The sequence below is a fragment of the Phalangium opilio genome, unplaced genomic scaffold, assembly GCF_054372755.1.
Source record: "Phalangium opilio isolate 3A_F unplaced genomic scaffold, DU_Popi_V2 ptg001421l_1, whole genome shotgun sequence".
Lineage (NCBI taxonomy): Eukaryota > Metazoa > Arthropoda > Arachnida > Opiliones > Phalangiidae > Phalangium > Phalangium opilio.
Genome location: NW_028324258.1, coordinates 3,001,712 through 3,010,231, shown reverse-complemented (window position 1 = coordinate 3,010,231; position 8,520 = coordinate 3,001,712). Strand labels below are relative to the sequence as shown.

At 47.4% G+C, this 8,520-nt stretch overlaps 1 non-coding gene across 1 annotated transcript; it reads left to right on the top strand.

Annotated features, from left to right (window-relative positions):
* The first annotated feature begins 408 nt into the window (after nucleotides 1-408).
* Nucleotides 409-481, top strand: TRNAY-GUA (transfer RNA tyrosine (anticodon GUA)). The gene has a single exon. It is a non-coding gene; the product is annotated as a tRNA-Tyr (tRNA).
* Nucleotides 482-8,520: the final 8,039 nt, after the last annotated feature.

The following is an 8,520-nucleotide window of genomic DNA, read 5'->3' as shown; positions in this document are numbered from 1 at the left end:
AGACGTCACAACACCGCTCCCGGATTTGCTCGAACCACCAGCCTATTCGTTAACAGCCGAACGCGCTAACCATTGAGCCACGGAAGCTCAGAAATTAAATGGTTGTCAGGTATTGTGGAAAAGTTATGACTTTTTACGCTACATCTGAGACCCCACAACACGTTACATTCGAGCCCGCGCGGGAGCGGAGTAGTGAGGTCTCAGATGTAACGTAAAAAGTCAAGGTTTTTCCTCAATACCTGACGAACATTTAATTTTTGGGCTTCCGTGGCGCAATGTTTAGCGCGTTCGGCTTTTAACCGAAAGTTTGGAGGTTCGAGCCCATCCGGGAGCGGTGTTGTGAGGTCTCAGATGTAATGTAAAATGTCAAAGTTTTTCCACAATACCTGACGATCATTTAATTTTTGGGCTTCCGTGGCGCAATGTTTAGCGCGTTCGGCTGTAAACTGAAAGGTTGGTGGTTCGAGCCCATCCGGGAGCGGTGTTGTGAGGTTTCAGATGTGACGTAAAAAGTCAAATTTTTCCACAATACCTGACGACCACATAAATTTTGGGCCTCCGTGGCGCCATGGTTAGCGCGCTCAGCTGTTATTCAAAAGGTTGGTGGTTCGAGCCCACCCGGGAGCGGTGTTGTGAGGTCTCAGATGTGAGGTAAAAAGTCAAAGTTTTTCCACAATACCTGACGATCATTTAATTTTTGGGCTTCCGTGGCACAATGGTTAGCGCGTTTGGCTGTTAACAGAAAGGTTGGTGGTTCGAGCACACCTGGGAGCGGTGCTATGAGGTCTCAGATGTTACGTAAAAAGTCAAAGTTTTTCCACAATACCTGACGACCATTTAATTTCAGAGCTTCCGTGGCTCAATGGTTAGCGCGTTCGGCTTTTAACCGAAAGTTTGGTGGTTCGAGCCCATCCGGGAGCGTTATGTGAGGTCTCAGATGTGATGTAAAAAGTCAGATTTTTTCCACAATACCTGACGATCATTTAATTTTTGGGCTTCCGTGGCGCAACGGTTAGCGCGCTTAGCTGTTATTCAAAAGGTTGGTGGTTCGAGCACGCGCGGGAGCGGAGTAGTGAGGTCTCAGATGTAACGTAAAAATTCAAAACTTTTCCACAATACGTGATAACCATTTACTTTATGAGCTTTCGTGGCTCAATGGTTAGCGCGTTCGGCTGTTAACCAATAGGTTGGTTGTTCGAGCTCACCCGGGAGCGGTGTTGTTAGGACTCAGATGTGACGTAAAAAGTCAAAGTTTTTCCGAAATACCTGACAACCATTTAAATTTTGGGCTTCGGTGGCGCAAGGGTTAGCGCGCTCAGCTGTTATTCAAAAAGTTGGTGGTTCGAGCCCACCCGGGAGCGGTGTTGTGAGGTCTCAGATGTGACGTAATAAGTCAAGGTTTTTCCACAATACCTGACGATCATTTAATTTTTGGGCTACCGTGGCGCAATGGTTAGCGCGTTCGGCTTTTAACCGAAAGTTTGGTGGTTCGAGCCCATCCGGGAGCGTTTTGTGAGGTCTCAGATGTAACGTAAAATTCAGAGTTTTTCCGCAATACCTGTGAACATTCAATTTTTGGGCTTCCGTGGCGCAATGGTTAGCGCGTTCGGCTGTTAACCGAAAGGTTGGTGGTTCAAGCACACCCGAGAGCGGTGCTATGAGGTCTCAGATGTTACGTAAAAAGTCAAAGTTTTTCCACAATACCTGACGACCATTTAATTTCAGAGCTTCCGTGGCTCAATGGTTAGCGCGTTCGGCTGTTAACCGAAAGTTTGGTGGTTCGAGTCCATCCGGGAGCGGTGTTGTGAGGTCTCAGATGTGAGGTAAAAAGTCAAAGTTTTTCCACAATAAATGACGACCATTTAATTTTTGGGCTTCCGTGGCGCAAAGGTTAGTGCGTTCGGCTGTTAACCGAAAGGTTGGTGGCTCGAGCCCATCCGGGAGCGGTGTTGTGAGGTCTCAGATGTTACGTAAAAAGTCAAGGTTTTTCCTCAATACCTGACGAACATTTAATTTTTGGGCTTCCGTGGCGCAATGGTTAGCGCGTTCAGCTGCTATTCAAAGACTGGTGGTTTGAGCCCTCCCGGAAGCGGTGTTGTGACGTCTCAGATGTAACGTAAAATGCCAGAGTTTTTCCACAATACCTGACGAACGTTTAATTTTTGGGCTTCCGTGGCGCAATGGTTAGCGCGTTCAGCTGTTAACCGAAAGGTTGGTGGTTCGAGCCCACCCAAGAGAGGTGTTGTGGGATCTCAAATGTAACATATAAAGCCAAAGTTTTTCCACAATACCTGACGACCATTTAATATTTGGACTTCCGTGGAGCAATGGTTAGCGCGTTCGGCTGTTAACCGAAAGGTTGGTGGTTCGAGCCCACCCAAGAGAGGTGTTGTGGGATCTCAAATGTAACGTATAAAGCCAAAGTTTTTCCACAATACCTGACGACCATTTAATATTTGGACTTCCGTGGAGCAATGGTTAGCGCGTTCAGCTGTTAACCGAAAGGTTGGTGGTTCGAGACCACCCGGGAGAGGTTTTGTAGGGTCTCAGATGTAACGTAAAAAGTCATAACTTTTCCACAATACCTGACAACCATTTAATTTCTGAGCTTCCGTGGCTCAATGGTTAGCGCGTTCGGTTGTTAACCAATAGGTTGGTGGCTCGAGCCCATCCGGGAGCGGTGTTGTGACGGCTCAGATGTGACGTAAAAAGTCAAGGTTTTTCCACAGTACCTGACGACCATTTAATTTTAGGGCTTCCGTGGCGCAATGGTTAGCGCGTTCAGCTGCTATTAAAAAGACTGGTGGTTTGAGCCCTCCCGGGAGCGGTGTTGTGACGTCTCAGATGTAACGTAAAATGTCAGAGTTTTTCCACAATATCTGACGAACATTTAATTTTTGGGCTTCCGTGGCGCAATGGTTAGCGCGTTCAGCTGCTATTCAAAAAGACTCGTGGTTTGAGCACTCCCGGGAGCGGTGTTGTGGGGTCTCAGATGTAGCGTAAAAAGTCAAAAATTTTCCACAATACGTGACAACCATTTAATTTCTGAGCTTCCGTGGCTCAATGGTTAGCGCGTTCAGCTTTTAACTAATAGGTTGGTGGTTCGAGCCCACCCGGGAGCGGTGTTGTGGGATCTCAAATGTAACGTAGAAAGCCAAAGGTTTTCCACAATACCTGACGACCATTTAATTTTTGGGCTTCCGTGGCGCAATGGTTAGCACGTTCAGCTGTTAATCGAAAGGTTGGTGGTTCGAGCCCACCCGGGAGAGGTGTTGTGGGGTCTCAGATGTAGCGTAAAAAGTCAAAACCTTTCCACAATACGTGACAACCATTTAGTTTCTGAGCTTCCGTGGCTCAATGGTTAGCGCGTTTGGCTGTTAACCAATAGGTTGGTGGTTCGAGCCTACCCGGGAGCGGTGTTGTGAGGTCTCAGATGTGAGGTAAAAAGTCAAAGTTTTTCCACAATACCTGACGACCATTTAATTTTTGAGCTTCCGTGGCGCAAAGGTTAGTGCGTTCGGCTGTTAACCAATAGGTTGGTGGTTCGAGCCTACCCGGGAGCGGTGTTGTGGGATCTCAAATGTAACGTAGAAAGCCAAAGGTTTTCCACAATACCTGACGACCATTTAATTTTTGGGCTACCGTGGCGCAATGGTTAGCGCGTTCAGCTGCTATTAAAAAGACTGGTGGTTTGAGCCCTCCCAGGAGCGGTGTTGTGACGTCTCAGATGTAACGTAAAATGTCAGAGTTTTTCCACAATATCTGACGAACATTTAATTTTTGGGCTTCCGTGGTGTAATGGTTAGCGCGTTCAGCTGCTATTCAAAGACTGGTGGTTTGAGCCCTCCCGGAAGCGGTGTTGTGACGTCTCAGATGTAACGTAAAATGCCAGAGTTTTTCCACAATACCTGACGAACGTTTAATTTTTGGGCTTCCGTGGCGCAATGGTTAGCGTGTTCAGCTGTTAATCGAAAGGTTGGTGGTTCGAGCCCACCCGGGAGAGGTGTTGTGGGGTCTCAGATGTAGCGTAAAAAGTCAAACATTTTCCACAATACGTGACAATCATTTAATTTCTGAGCTTCCGTGGCTCAATGGTTAGCGCGTTCGGCTGTTAACCAATAGGTTGGTAGTTCGAGCCTACCCGGGAGCGGTGTTGTGGGATCTCAAATGTAACGTAGAAAGCCAAAGGTTTTCCACAATACCTGACGACAATTTAATTTTTGGGCTTCCGTGGCGCAATTGTTAGCGCGTTCGGCTGTTAACCGAAAGGTTGGTGGTTCGAGAACACCCTGGAGAGGTTTTGTAGGGTCTCAGATGTAACGTAAAAAGTCATAACTTTTCCACAATACCTGACAACCATTTAATTTCGCAGCTTCCGTGGCTCAATGGTTAGCGCGTTCGGTTTTTAACCAATAGGTTGGCGGTTCGAGCCCATCCGGGAGCGGTGTTGTGACGTCTCAGATGTGACGTAAAAAGTCAAGGTTTTTAAACAGTACCTGACGACCATATAATTTTAGGGCTTCCGTGGCGCAATGGTTAGCGCGTTCAGCTGCTATTAAAAAGACTGGTGGTTTGAGCCCTCCCGGGAGCGGTGTTGTGACGTCTCAGATGTAACGTAAAATGTTAGAGTTTTTCCACAATATCTGACGAACATTTAATTTTTGGGCTTCCGTGGCGCAATGGTTAGCGCGTTCAGCTGCTATTCAAAAAGACTGGTGGTTTGAGCCCTCCCGGGAGCGGTGTTGTGGGGTCTCAGATGTAGCGTAAAAAGTCAAAAATTTTCCACAATACGTGACAACCATTTAATTTTTGAGCTTCAGTGGCTCAATGGTTAGCGCGTTCGGCTGTTAACCAATAGGTTGGTGGTTCGAGCCCACCCGGGAGCGGTGTTGTGGGAGCTCAAATGTAACGTAGAAAGCCAAAGGTTTTCCACAATACCTGACGACAATTTAATTTTTGGGCTTCCGTGGCGCAATTGTTAGCGCGTTCGGCTGTTAACCGAAAGGTTGGTGGTTCGAGAACACCCTGGAGAGGTTTTGTAGGGTCTCAGATGTAACGTAAAAAGTCATAACTTTTCCACAATACCTGACAACCATTTAATTTCTGAGCTTCCGTGGCTCAATGGTTAGCGCGTTCGGTTGTTAACCAATAGGTTGGTGGTTCGAGCCCATCCGGGAGCGGTGTTGTGACGTCTCAGATGTGACGTAAAAAGTCAAGGTTTTTCCACAGTACCTGACGACCATTTAATTTTAGGGCTTCCGTGGCGCAATGGTTAGCGCGTTCAGCTGCTATTAAAAAGACTGGTGGTTTGAGCCCTCCCGGGAGCGGTGTTGTGACGTCTCAGATGTAACGTAAAATGTTAGAGTTTTTCCACAATATCTGACGAACATTTAATTTTTGGGCTTCCGTGGCGCAATGGTTAGCGCGTTCAGCTGCTATTCAAAAAGACTGGTGGTTTGAGCCCTCCCGGGAGCGGTGTTGTGGGGTCTCAGATGTAGCGTAAAAAGTCAAAAATTTTCCACAATACGTGACAACCATTTAATTTCTGAGCTTCAGTGGCTCAATGGTTAGCGCGTTCGGCTGTTAACCAATAGGTTGGTGGTTCGAGCCTACCCGGGAGCGGTGTTGTGGGATCTCAAATGTAACGTAGAAAGCCAAAGGTTTTCCACAATACCTGACGACAATTTAATTTTTGGGCTTCCGTGGCGCAATTGTTAGCGCGTTCGGCTGTTAACCGAAAGGTTGGTGGTTCGAGAACACCCTGGAGAGGTTTTGTAGGGTCTCAGATGTAACGTAAAAAGTCATAACTTTTCCACAATACCTGACAACCATTTAATTTCTCAGCTTCCGTGGCTCAATGGTTAGCGCGTTCGGTTGTTAACCAATAGGTTGGCGGTTCGAGCCCATCCGGGAGCGGTGTTGTGACGTCTCAGATGTGACGTAAAAAGTCAAGGTTTTTCCACAGTACCTGACGACCATATAATTTTAGGGCTTCCGTGGCGCAATGGTTAGCGCGTTCAGCTGCTATTAAAAAGACTGGTGGTTTGAGCCCTCCCGGGAGCGGTGTTGTGACGTCTCAGATGTAACGTAAAATGTTAGAGTTTTTCCACAATATCTGACGAACATTTAATTTTTGGGCTTCCGTGGCGCAATGGTTAGCGCGTTCAGCTGCTATTCAAAAAGACTGGTGGTTTGAGCCCTCCCGGGAGCGGTGTTGTGGGGTCTCAGATGTAGCGTAAAAAGTCAAAAATTTTCCACAATACGTGACAACCATTTAATTTCTGAGCTTCAGTGGCTCAATGGTTAGCGCGTTCGGCTGTTAACCAATAGGTTGGTGGTTCGAGCCCACCCGGGAGCGGTGTTGTGGGAGCTCAAATGTAACGTAGAAAGCCAAAGGTTTTCCACAATACCTGACAACCATTTAATTTCTGAGCTTCCGTGGCTCAATGGTTAGCGCGTTCGGTTGTTAACCAATAGGTTGGTGGTTCGAGCCCATCCGGGAGCGGTGTTGTGACGTCTCAGATGTGACGTAAAAAGTCAAGGTTTTTCCACAGTACCTGACGACCATTTAATTTTAGGGCTTCCGTGGCGCAATGGTTAGCGCGTTCAGCTGCTATTAAAAAGACTGGTGGTTTGAGCCCTCCCGGGAGCGGTGTTGTGACGTCTCAGATGTAACGTAAAATGTTAGAGTTTTTCCACAATATCTGACGAACATTTAATTTTTGGGCTTCCGTGGCGCAATGGTTAGCGCGTTCAGCTGCTATTCAAAAAGACTGGTGGTTTGAGCCCTCCCGGGAGCGGTGTTGTGGGGTCTCAGATGTAGCGTAAAAAGTCAAAAATTTTCCACAATACGTGACAACCATTTAATTTCTGAGCTTCAGTGGCTCAATGGTTAGCGCGTTCGGCTGTTAACCAATAGGTTGGTGGTTCGAGCCCACCCGGGAGCGGTGTTGTGGGAGCTCAAATGTAACGTAGAAAGCCAAAGGTTTTCCACAATACCTGACGACCATTTAATTTTTGGGCTTCCGTGGCGCAATGGTTAGCGCGTTCAGCTGCTATTCAAAAGACTGGTGGTTTGAGCCCTCCCGGGAGCGGTGTTGTGACGTCTCAGATGTAACGTAAAATGTCAGAGTTTTTCCACAATACCTGACGACCATTTAATTTTTGGGCTTCCGTGGCGCAATGGTTAGCGTGCTCAACTGTTACTCAAAAGGCTGGTGGTTCGAGCCCACCCGGGAGAGGTGTTTTGGGGTCTCAGATGTAGCGTAAAAATTCAAAGCTTTTCCACAATACGTGATAACCATTTTGTTTCTGAGCTTCCGTGGCGCAAAGGTTAGCGCGTTCGGCTGTTAACCGAAAGGTTGGTGGTTCGAGCCTATCCGGGAGCGGTGTTGTGAGGTCTCAGATGTGACGTAAAAAGTCAAGGTTTTTCCACAATACCTGACGACAATATTATTTTTGGGCTTCCGTGGCGCAGTGGTTAGCGTGCTCAGCTGTTATTCAAAAGGTTGGTGGTTCGAGCCCACCCGGGAGTGATGTTGTGAGGTCTCAGATGTGACGAAAAAAGTCAAGGTTTTTCCATAATACCTGACGACCATTTTATTTTTGGGCTTCCGTGGCGCAAAGCTTAGCGCGTTCGGCTGTTAACCGAAAGGTTGGTGGTACGAGCCCATCCGGGAGCGGTGTTGTGAGGTCTCAGATGTGACGTAAAAAGTCAAAGTTTTTCCACAATACCTGACGACCATATAAATTTTGAGCTTCCGTGGCGCAATGGTTAGCCCGTTCAGCTGTTATTCAAAAGGTTGGTGATTCGAGCCCACCCGGGAGCGGTGTTGTGAGGTCTCAGATGTGACGTAAAAATTCAAAGTTTTTCCACAATACCTGACGACCATTTCATTTTTGGGCTTCCGTGGCGCAAAGGTTAGCGCGTTCGGCTGTTAACCGAAAGGTTGGTGGTTCGAGCCTATCCGGGAGCGGTGTTGTGAGGTCTCATATGTGACGTAAAAAGTCAAGGTTTTTCCACAATACCTGACGACAATATTATTTTTGGGCTTCCGTGGCGCAGTGGTTAGCGTGCTCAGCTGTTATTCAAAAGGTTGGTTGTTCGAGCCCACCCTGGAGCGGTGTTGTGAGGTCTCAGATGTGACGAAAAAAGTCAAGGTTTTTCCACAATACCTGACGACCATTTCATTTTTGGGCTTCCGTGGCGCAAAGGTTAGCGTGCTCAACTGTTATTCAAAAGGCTGGTGGTTCGAGCCCACCCTGGAGAGGTGTTGTAGGGTCTCAGATGTGAAGTAAAAAGTCAAGGTTTTTCCACAATACCTGACGACCATTTAAATTTTGGGCTTCCGTGGAGCAATGGTTAGCGCGTTCAGCTGCTATTTAAAAGACTGGTGGTTTGAGCCCTCCCGGGAGCGGTGTTGTGACGTCTCAGATGTAACGTAAAATGTCTGAGTTTTTCCACAATACCTGACGAACATTTAATTTTTGGGCTTCCGTGGCGCAATGGTTAGCACGTTC